An 8,816-nucleotide genomic window follows, 5' to 3' on the forward strand; every position below is an offset into this window, starting at 1 on the left:
TGAAGTAAGTCATTTGAGCACTCTGAACTTCATGTTTCTCATCTGTGGAAAGGGAAGAACAATTCCCACTTCCTAGAATGGTTGTGAAGATTATATGAGCGGTATGCATAAAGCATATAGCACAGTGCTTGGGACAGAGTAGTCATTAGTCAACTGTTAGCTCTCTTCCATTACTTTCTCTGTCTCCTCAGTCCTATCAATACAGTGTGCTAGAGTCCCAAGATGCCTTGCCCTTTTCCTCCCACTTTTAGTTTTTAATAGATGATGAGAATATGAAAAAAAAAAAAACAAACAAACCTGTGGATGCTGGTAATACATGCCACAATCTCCAAGAGCTGACCATGTCCTGGATAAAGTCAAGCTGATGAGAGAGGCCTGCACAACACCCCTCCTCTTGCCTCCATTGCCAAGCATTGAGACAAGCCAGGCAGCTTCCATGATGTCTGATAGCATCAGTGGGCCAGAGAAGTAGACATAATATGTAGTTAGATCTAAAACATATATATATATATATATATATATGTATATATATATATATATATATATATATTTATTTTCAGAGACAGACGGCATCAGCTTCACATTACAGAAAACAGCAGCAGATCACCCTACAAGTCCCATAGAGTCTTGGGTTCATGCTCAGGTCCAGCCTCAAAAGGCCATGGGGTGAGAGCTACCCATAGTATCCTAAAACAGGTCCAAAGAAATTCCCAGCCACATGAAAAAAGTCATCACTCACATTTGTATTACTTTACAGTCTAAAAAGCTTTCTTCACATGTTAGGTAAAGATTTATATAAATGTGTGTGTGTATGTAAATATACATATGTATTTATGTTTAATATGTTTACAATAAAAGTATATATAATTATATAATAAATAATAAATATATAATATAAACAAATATATAAATAACATTAATGCTTAATATGTATGTTAAAGAATCCAAGGCCCAGAGAATTTTACTTAGTCTGGATCATTCTTTGGTTCTTAATTTTAGACAGTTTTGAAGAAAAACTTACTTAAACTCTCATATCAGATTATATTTACTATTGCTTTCTCTCATAACACCCTATATTTATATTCCATAACACATTTTTATTGTGAGATTGTTTGTTGAGTGCCTCTTTCCCTCGTTAGAACATAAGTTCCAGGAGGGCAATGTCCTAGTCATATTATCTTTGGTATCTTTATTGCTCATACCATTTGGGAAATTTATGAATGGGGGAAAAGAGCTCTTAAAGACCAAATAGTCTACCACTCCTATAAAGAAGAGTAAAGAAGGAACTTGCCCAAGGTCATACAACAAGGCATGGCATAGCTGGGTCTGAAACTCGGGTTTTCTGATATTCTCTGTCTACATCTTTTTTAAATGAATCTTCAATTCTGGTTAATTTCAGGTCCCAGGTTATCAGGAACCAGGGGAAGGGAAGGCCATGGAATTCAGTATTTAGATGTCACCTTATTTTCAGGCCTGTGCAACAGGAAGAATTATTTTTCATCAATAAATATTTATTGAACACATACTATAAATAAGGCACATTTCTAGTCATTAGCTATATTGTTGTGAATAAGATAAAATTGCCTTCCTACAGCTTGGTAGAGCACCAACAATAAATAAAAATATAAAATGCTAGAAGCAAAGTCAAAAGGCAAATGATAAAATAATGGAAATATTTGAATTCTTATACAAAAGGAAAATTTCTCTAATATATAAAGAACTCCCAAAATCAATTTAGAAAAAAAAATCAGCAACTTAATAAAAAAATTAGGCATAATAGACATGGTTCTTTCTCTCATAGAGCTTGTAATCTAGTGGAATAACCCCTTTTTCTCTAAGACTGAAGGAGTGGCTTGCCTGCAGGGTTTAAAGGAACCAAAGCAAATGTTGAACTCTTGAGTAGTCCCTCAAATGCCTTTTTAGGGGCATGGCTAATAAAAGTCTGAACCCCAACTCTGCCACTTACTAAATATGTGACTTTGAGGGAAATTGTTTAATGTCTTTGGGTTTCAGTGACCTCATTTTTGAGATGGGAATGATTCTTATTTCTACAGGATTGTTGCAAAGAATGAGTTATGTAATAGATATGAGCATTCTTAAGAACAAAAAAAAAACACAATTTTTTTTTGCCCTTCCATTTTCACTTGTTATTCTTCCTAGGACTGAGAATAGAAGAGCAGTGCCCTTTACTGTGGCAACATGTAGCTTTTTTTTTCTTTGCTTGGATTATCTGTTTTTTTTTTTTTTACCTTGTATTATCTGGTTTTGACAAAAGTTCTGAGGTATATCACTATCCTGAAATCCCATGAGGTACCTATTTCTTAACTCAATTTTGAAATTGGGAAATGGATAGTTAGAAATATTAGTAATTTCCACAAGTCCCTAAAACTGGAAAGTAGTAAGTTGGAATTCAAATCCAGGTCCTTGAACTCCAAGCTCAATGCTTTTGTCACTCACTATAGCACAAGACCTCATGTGACAACCTGGGATACCTGCCACCAGTCAAAAACCAGCTTTGAGCATCTCTGATGTTTTTGTTTCCCACCCAATACAGTTGTGACATTCTTTAACAGTAAGAGACATTTGGTCATCTACATCATAGCATCTACTTTTGGGATAGAAAAGTTCAGGTTATATGTTGGAGATTCTGAGCTACCTATTGCCATACAAATTGTGATGGTTGAAACTCTTTAGATAAGCCTATAGAAACTGACTTATGCAAATATAGGACCAGAACATTAAGGAAGAGTGTCATGGTAACTAACCCTAAAGAGAAGTATGTAGGAATTGACTGCCTCCTAAATCAATGTTAAACCAAGTTCTAGCATCCTAGTTCTAGAAGATGTTTAGCTGTGGTGTAAGCTCAAGGGTTTGGCCTAAATTCTCTCCCTGCCCCCCCTCTGTCTCCCTTCATCAGAGGAAACACTAGGAAGATGAAAAGAGTCTGTGTGTGTCAAATCAAAGACAGTAGGGATACGCACCCCATTCTGAATTAGAAAATATATATTTTTAAAAAATGCAGTTTCGTTCTTTCCAAATATATGTGACAGCTTATCACAAGTTAGTTTATCCTTCTTCCCTTCCCATTCAAAACTTTTGCCTAGGGATTTTTCCCTTAGATGGACCATTGTAGAAAATAGATGCGGATGGTTGTCAAGGGCACTTAAGTTATTTATCTCATAGATAGAAACTTCTGAGTGAATTTGAAAGTAAAGTACAGGGTGTTAAGAGTGGAGCCAGTTTGATTTTCTAAGTCTTTATCTAACTCTCTTGGACTCCTATCTTATTTACTTCATTCTTTATATCTAAGAAGATAAACAAAGGTCATCTTCAGCTCAGTATTTCTAATGATCATAAATTGGAAATTGAGTTCTTTTCTGCCTAAAATTTCCCTTGTAGACTGTGAAGATAACTGGCCTGAATTTCGAATTTGTTAGAACCATATTATATATTTTTGTTGATTGCTTCAAAATCCCTACCCTTCATAAATTGTTTCATTACATTTCAATCCTGTCTCTGCCATTTACTAGCTCTTCAACTTTAGGCAAGTGACAGCTCTTCATCGATCAAAGGGAGATAATAATAATATCTCCCTCATAAGGTCATTGTGAGGAAATTACATAAACTAATACACGTAAAGGGCTTGAAACAGTGCCTGTGACTTAGTAAGTTCACAATATGTATTTATTACTATTTTTTATGATTTTTATTTATTTTTAATTTGAGAAAGAGAGAATCCCAAGCAGGCTGTATGCTCAGCATAGTGCCCAATGTGGGGCTTGATCTCATGACCCTGGGATCATGACCTCAGCTGAAATCAAGAGTCAGACGTTCAACCAACTGAGCCACCCAGGCACCCCTAATTATTATTGTTATTGTTATTGTTATTATTATTATTATTCAAATTTAATCTCTTTGTAGCTCCAATGTCTTTGCCTGGTTTCTCCCAGAACACATTTAGTGTGTTGGATAGGACTTTGGGCTTCAATTATTCTAGTACATCAGTAGATATTCATAGATTTTCTTAGATTAATATTTACCTTGTTGCATAAGTGGTTCCTCAATTTACACAAGGTCACCATGTTCTTCCTTATCTCTACACTTTTATTCATGTCTTCTCCTCTGCCTGAAAGACTTCTCTGACTAGTGACCTTATTATTCTTTAATGACCTTTTAAAACTGCCTCTTCTGTGAAGTTTCTTGTCCAACTAGTTGGAATTAACTTTTCTTTCCATGATATGAACTTAAAAATTCCTTGTCTTGGTGATTAAAGGGCACTGCATCTGTACTTTCCCTGGCTATTCATGACTCATTGGATAAATTTCAAACCCTCCACATAATATACAAGACCTTTCCCACTTTGGCACCCTGCTTACCTCTCCTACTACCATTCTTTGAGCTATTCTTTCCTTTGCTCACTCAATTCGAGGCCACATGAGCCTCCTTATTTTCCTGGAATAGAACACATTCTTTTGCATATCAGAACCTTTACACCTGCTGTTTCTTTTGCTTGGAATGACATTTCACCAATTATTTACTTAGTTCACTTCTCATTTTTCAGACAGCCTTCAAAGGTTACTTCTTGTGAGAGGCTTCCTTCATCTATCCAAGCCTGGTACATTATGTTATATGTTCTCCCAACCTTCTGTGATTTCCTCTTTCTTGTCATATTTACCCACAACTGTTTGTTTAATAGCTACTTTCCACTACACTGCAAGTGTCAAGAAGGCAAGAATTGTATGTGTCTTGTTCATCTATGTATCCTGAGTGCCTTGCACCATGCCTGATACTTAGAAATCATTGAACATATATTTGTTGAATAAAAATAATCTATTTAAACCTCATTGTAGAGATGGAAATATGGAGGCCCATAGAGGGAGAGGGATTTACTCAAGGTCACACAGAAAATCAGTGACAGAGAAGAAACCATAGGCCAGGACTCCTAAACTCTGGTGAAGTGCTCTTTGACATCCATGCACTCTACTATAGTACTTGTTACTTATACATGTTTATGTATCAGTCTGGCTCATAGACTAGGCTGTGAATTCCTTGAGGGCAGGGACCACATCTTCTACATGTGCTGTCCAGTTAGCTACTTGCTATATGTGCCAGTTGAACACTGGGAAACATTGCTAGTCCAAATTGTCTAATTGTGTAAAATGCACACTACATTTCAAAGAATGTAAAATATCTCATTAATAAATTTTTACATTGCTTACAGGTTAAGATAACATTTTAGATGCATTGGGTTAAATAAAATATATTATCAAAAGTATTTTCACTTATTTATTTTTCAAATTTTAATGTAGCTATTAGAAAAAAAATTGTAGCTCACATTACATTATATTAGATATATATTACTGGTCTGTTATATATTTATTTTTTCTCCTTGGTACCAAGTATAGAGCTTTGTAGTCAGTAAGTGCTCAACACACCCTTGTTGAATAAAGTTGAACTGTAGTTGGTAGGTTAATTGCTGCCACCTCTCTTGCCAATGTCACTGGGCTTGTGTGGAACATCACAGTAAATCTTTTGTCCCCAGGCCCAGGTGTACATGAAGTTTTTCGGTCCTGGCTTGGAGGTGCCTTATAAATATCACCAGCCTTTAGTTCCTTTTCAGAGGAAGCCCCATTGCAATCATGTGCACAGAAATCACCAGGGTTAAGGTGGATTGTGTAGACACTGGCCTCTTGCACAGGAAGTGGCCTCAGCTTTGCAATTGTTCTTGGGGACTTTTCTTGACAGGTTTCCAACAGGAAGTTGGGGGTAAGTGAACAGAGAGAGAAACTGGAAGTTAAAGGGAGGCCTTCTCAGTTTCTTCATGGAGGTGAGGCAAGCTAAAGAGTGTGGGCAACTTGGGCTATGGGGATTCCTTCTTTTGCTAATTCACTGATAAATTCATTTATTCAATTTGAAGTTCCTGGGAAACTATTTCATGTCTGACCCTGTGAAGAAAATAATGGACCAAACATGGTTCCTACTTTGGGCTGTTCTTGGCCTCCTGGAAGAGACAGAAACATGAGGTAGTATGAAAAGGTTTTGGACACCAGAGCCAAGCAAAGCAGGGATTAATTATTTTCACTGGGAGAAGACTAGTCAGAGAAGTCTTTTCAGAGACAACGAGCATCATTATTTTCTCTCTCCATCTTTTGACATCTAGCTAAAATACTACTTTTCTAAGAGCCACCTTCTTGCCCCTGCCCTGGAACAATTACACCTTTCTTACCCACTCTTCTGATAGCACTTGTACCTTTGTACATATAGTCAATGAGTTATAGAGGTGGGTCTATAACTCAAGGGCTAAAACCTACAGTCCAAAACAAAAGACTCTGACCTAAAATTCAGTTTTTCTTTCCATTCCAGCACTGAGTCCAGTGTGGGACTCCAGCACAAACAGCTTTCCCCACCCAACGCTCTTCTCTCTCATCCTCCTTCATAGACTTAGCCAAGTCAAAAAGCATCCAAAATGAGAGAACTGTGTATCTTTTGGTTGCACAACAGACTTAAAGTAAAGCTCCCTTTGTGCTGTTGCTGCAAAGTTGGCCCTTCCCAGCATGCTTTGTGCTTGTGTGGTAAAGAGGAACTCCAAAAATCCTAATGCCTTTGCTCTAATTCAGGTCTTCTGCATAGATGGCATGATTTATAGGTCTTCCTGGCTTCTAATGCTCTCTTCCATGGACGTACTGCATGGCTCCAAGGGGCCACCATTAATTACTACTTTATGTAAAGACATTGTTTCCAGAAGGTACGTGTTAAAAAAACAAACAAACAAAAAAAAAAAAACAAAAACAAAACAGTAGAATACTTTAACTGATAGGTGAGGAAAAAAAGAGTGGGCAGCTGAACTTAATCTCTGTGGAGTGAATAGAAATGAAGGAGTCCCTCCCTGGGAAAGTGACCACAGGACAACCTTGACTCCACCCCAAACTTTAGTCAGAAATCAAAAATAAAAAGGAACTGAATCTTTCTAGAAGCCATATCTGGGGAAATTGGTCTCAAGGACTAGTCAATAAATTTTTCTGGTAGAAAGGAGTTTCTGCATAATAGTGTAACTGCAAGTGAATCTCTATCCCAAGCTGTGCCTACAGCCTCTAAGCCTTGCAACCACAAGTACATAGTGAGGGAGGGGTAGGGATAGAGAAGCTTATAAAGAAACCAGGGAGTATTTGAGTATTGAGCCACTAAGATCATCTAATCCAGCTTTTGTTGTTTAAATGGAAAACCCAAGCTAGGGGGGGAAACACAGCTGACAAATCTAGGACTGGGGCACAAGAGCCCTGGCTCCAAGCATATGGTCTTTTCTCTTGAACTTGAATTTATAAGACTGGATGTAGCTTGGATAGATTATTCAACAGAGCTTGAGCATGGTCCAGGGTACTACTTCTGCTATGTAGACTAAGGACTGGGACTTGAGCACTGCAATCATTGAAGGCAATCACAAGTATACCCTAAAAGAATTGAAAAAAAAAATTGCCTCTCTCTTCTTCAATACCATCAGGATTCATGATGTAGAATACTGCATAATGGGAATCCAGTGTCTTCCAAACTATGAATGGGGACTGCCCAAAGATTGCAAACATGTGGCACCAAGAGGTCACTCAATTTCTTCTCACACTTTTCACATCCTTCATGAAGCCTGAAAGTCACAATTGAACTTAAGGATCTGGCACCATATTTTTCTTCTCAAGGTCAACTACTTTTTTCTCTCCTTGTAGCCAGTGTGTGAGAGTAGAAAAAGCCTAACTTTTGGAGCCAGAAAGACCTGAGTGGAGATTATATCTTCTCCATTATTTCTTAGTTTTTTGTTCACTTTAGGTAAGTCACTTTACTTTTGTGTGCTTCACTCTCCTCACATATAAATAAGGATAATGATAATACATACCATACCAAAGAGTTGATGATTAAATAAGATAATGCATGTAAAGCACATAATTTTATTATTAATAGAAGTGAATTTCTTTCTTCCCTTCCTTCTGTAAGGCCCTTCATGCCAAAATGTGATCTGTGGTCAGAGCTGTGCCAGCAGGGCCAGCTTTATAGGCATGTGACCTGTAAAGTTTCCCAGGTCCCCATACTTAGAAATACCTCACACTTGGCTTAATATTCTTCTTCTTCTTCTTCTTCTTCTTCTTCTTCTCCTTCATTATTTTTGGAAAAGTTTGTTTGTTTTGGGAGAGAGAGAATGGGGAAGGGGCAGAAAGAGAGAGAATTCCAAGCTGCCCTTTCAGTGAGGAGCCCGATGCTGGGCTCGAATTCACTAACCACGAGATCATGACCTGAGCCTAAGTCAGATGCTTAATTGACTGAGCCACCCAGGTGTTCTGGCTTACTATTCTGCTGTCACCATTTTGAAATCTTCTTTTTTTTTTTTACAGGAGCCCCCCCCCCCATTTTCATTTTACACTAGGCCCTGCAAATTATGTAGCTGTACCAGGTGAGAAGCTGTGCCAGGGGAAGTAAAAAGGGTGTTTCAGGACCTGAAGACATTCTGACAGAGTGAGAGAACAAATGCTTTGAAGTTGATAGAAGTGGATTTAAATTCCACATATACCACTAATTTGCTTTTTGATATCATTTTCTTTCATCCCTCAGATCTGTTTCTCAATTTTGACAATGTAGATTTTCATTTGATAATGTCTCAGCTCTGACATTCCTCATTAACTCATTAACCCATTCCTCATTAACTCTAGGGAAAACTCTGACCCATAGGTAGAGCCTAAGGCAGCCAGAGGCTTTCTGCTTCAACTCTTGCAGCTTGGAGAACCATTGTCTATAGGAGGTCAGCTACAAATGGGCTGGGGGGTGCATGGCAGTGG

The sequence above is a fragment of the Panthera tigris genome, chromosome X (genome assembly GCF_018350195.1).
Source record: "Panthera tigris isolate Pti1 chromosome X, P.tigris_Pti1_mat1.1, whole genome shotgun sequence".
NCBI lineage: Eukaryota > Metazoa > Chordata > Mammalia > Carnivora > Felidae > Panthera > Panthera tigris.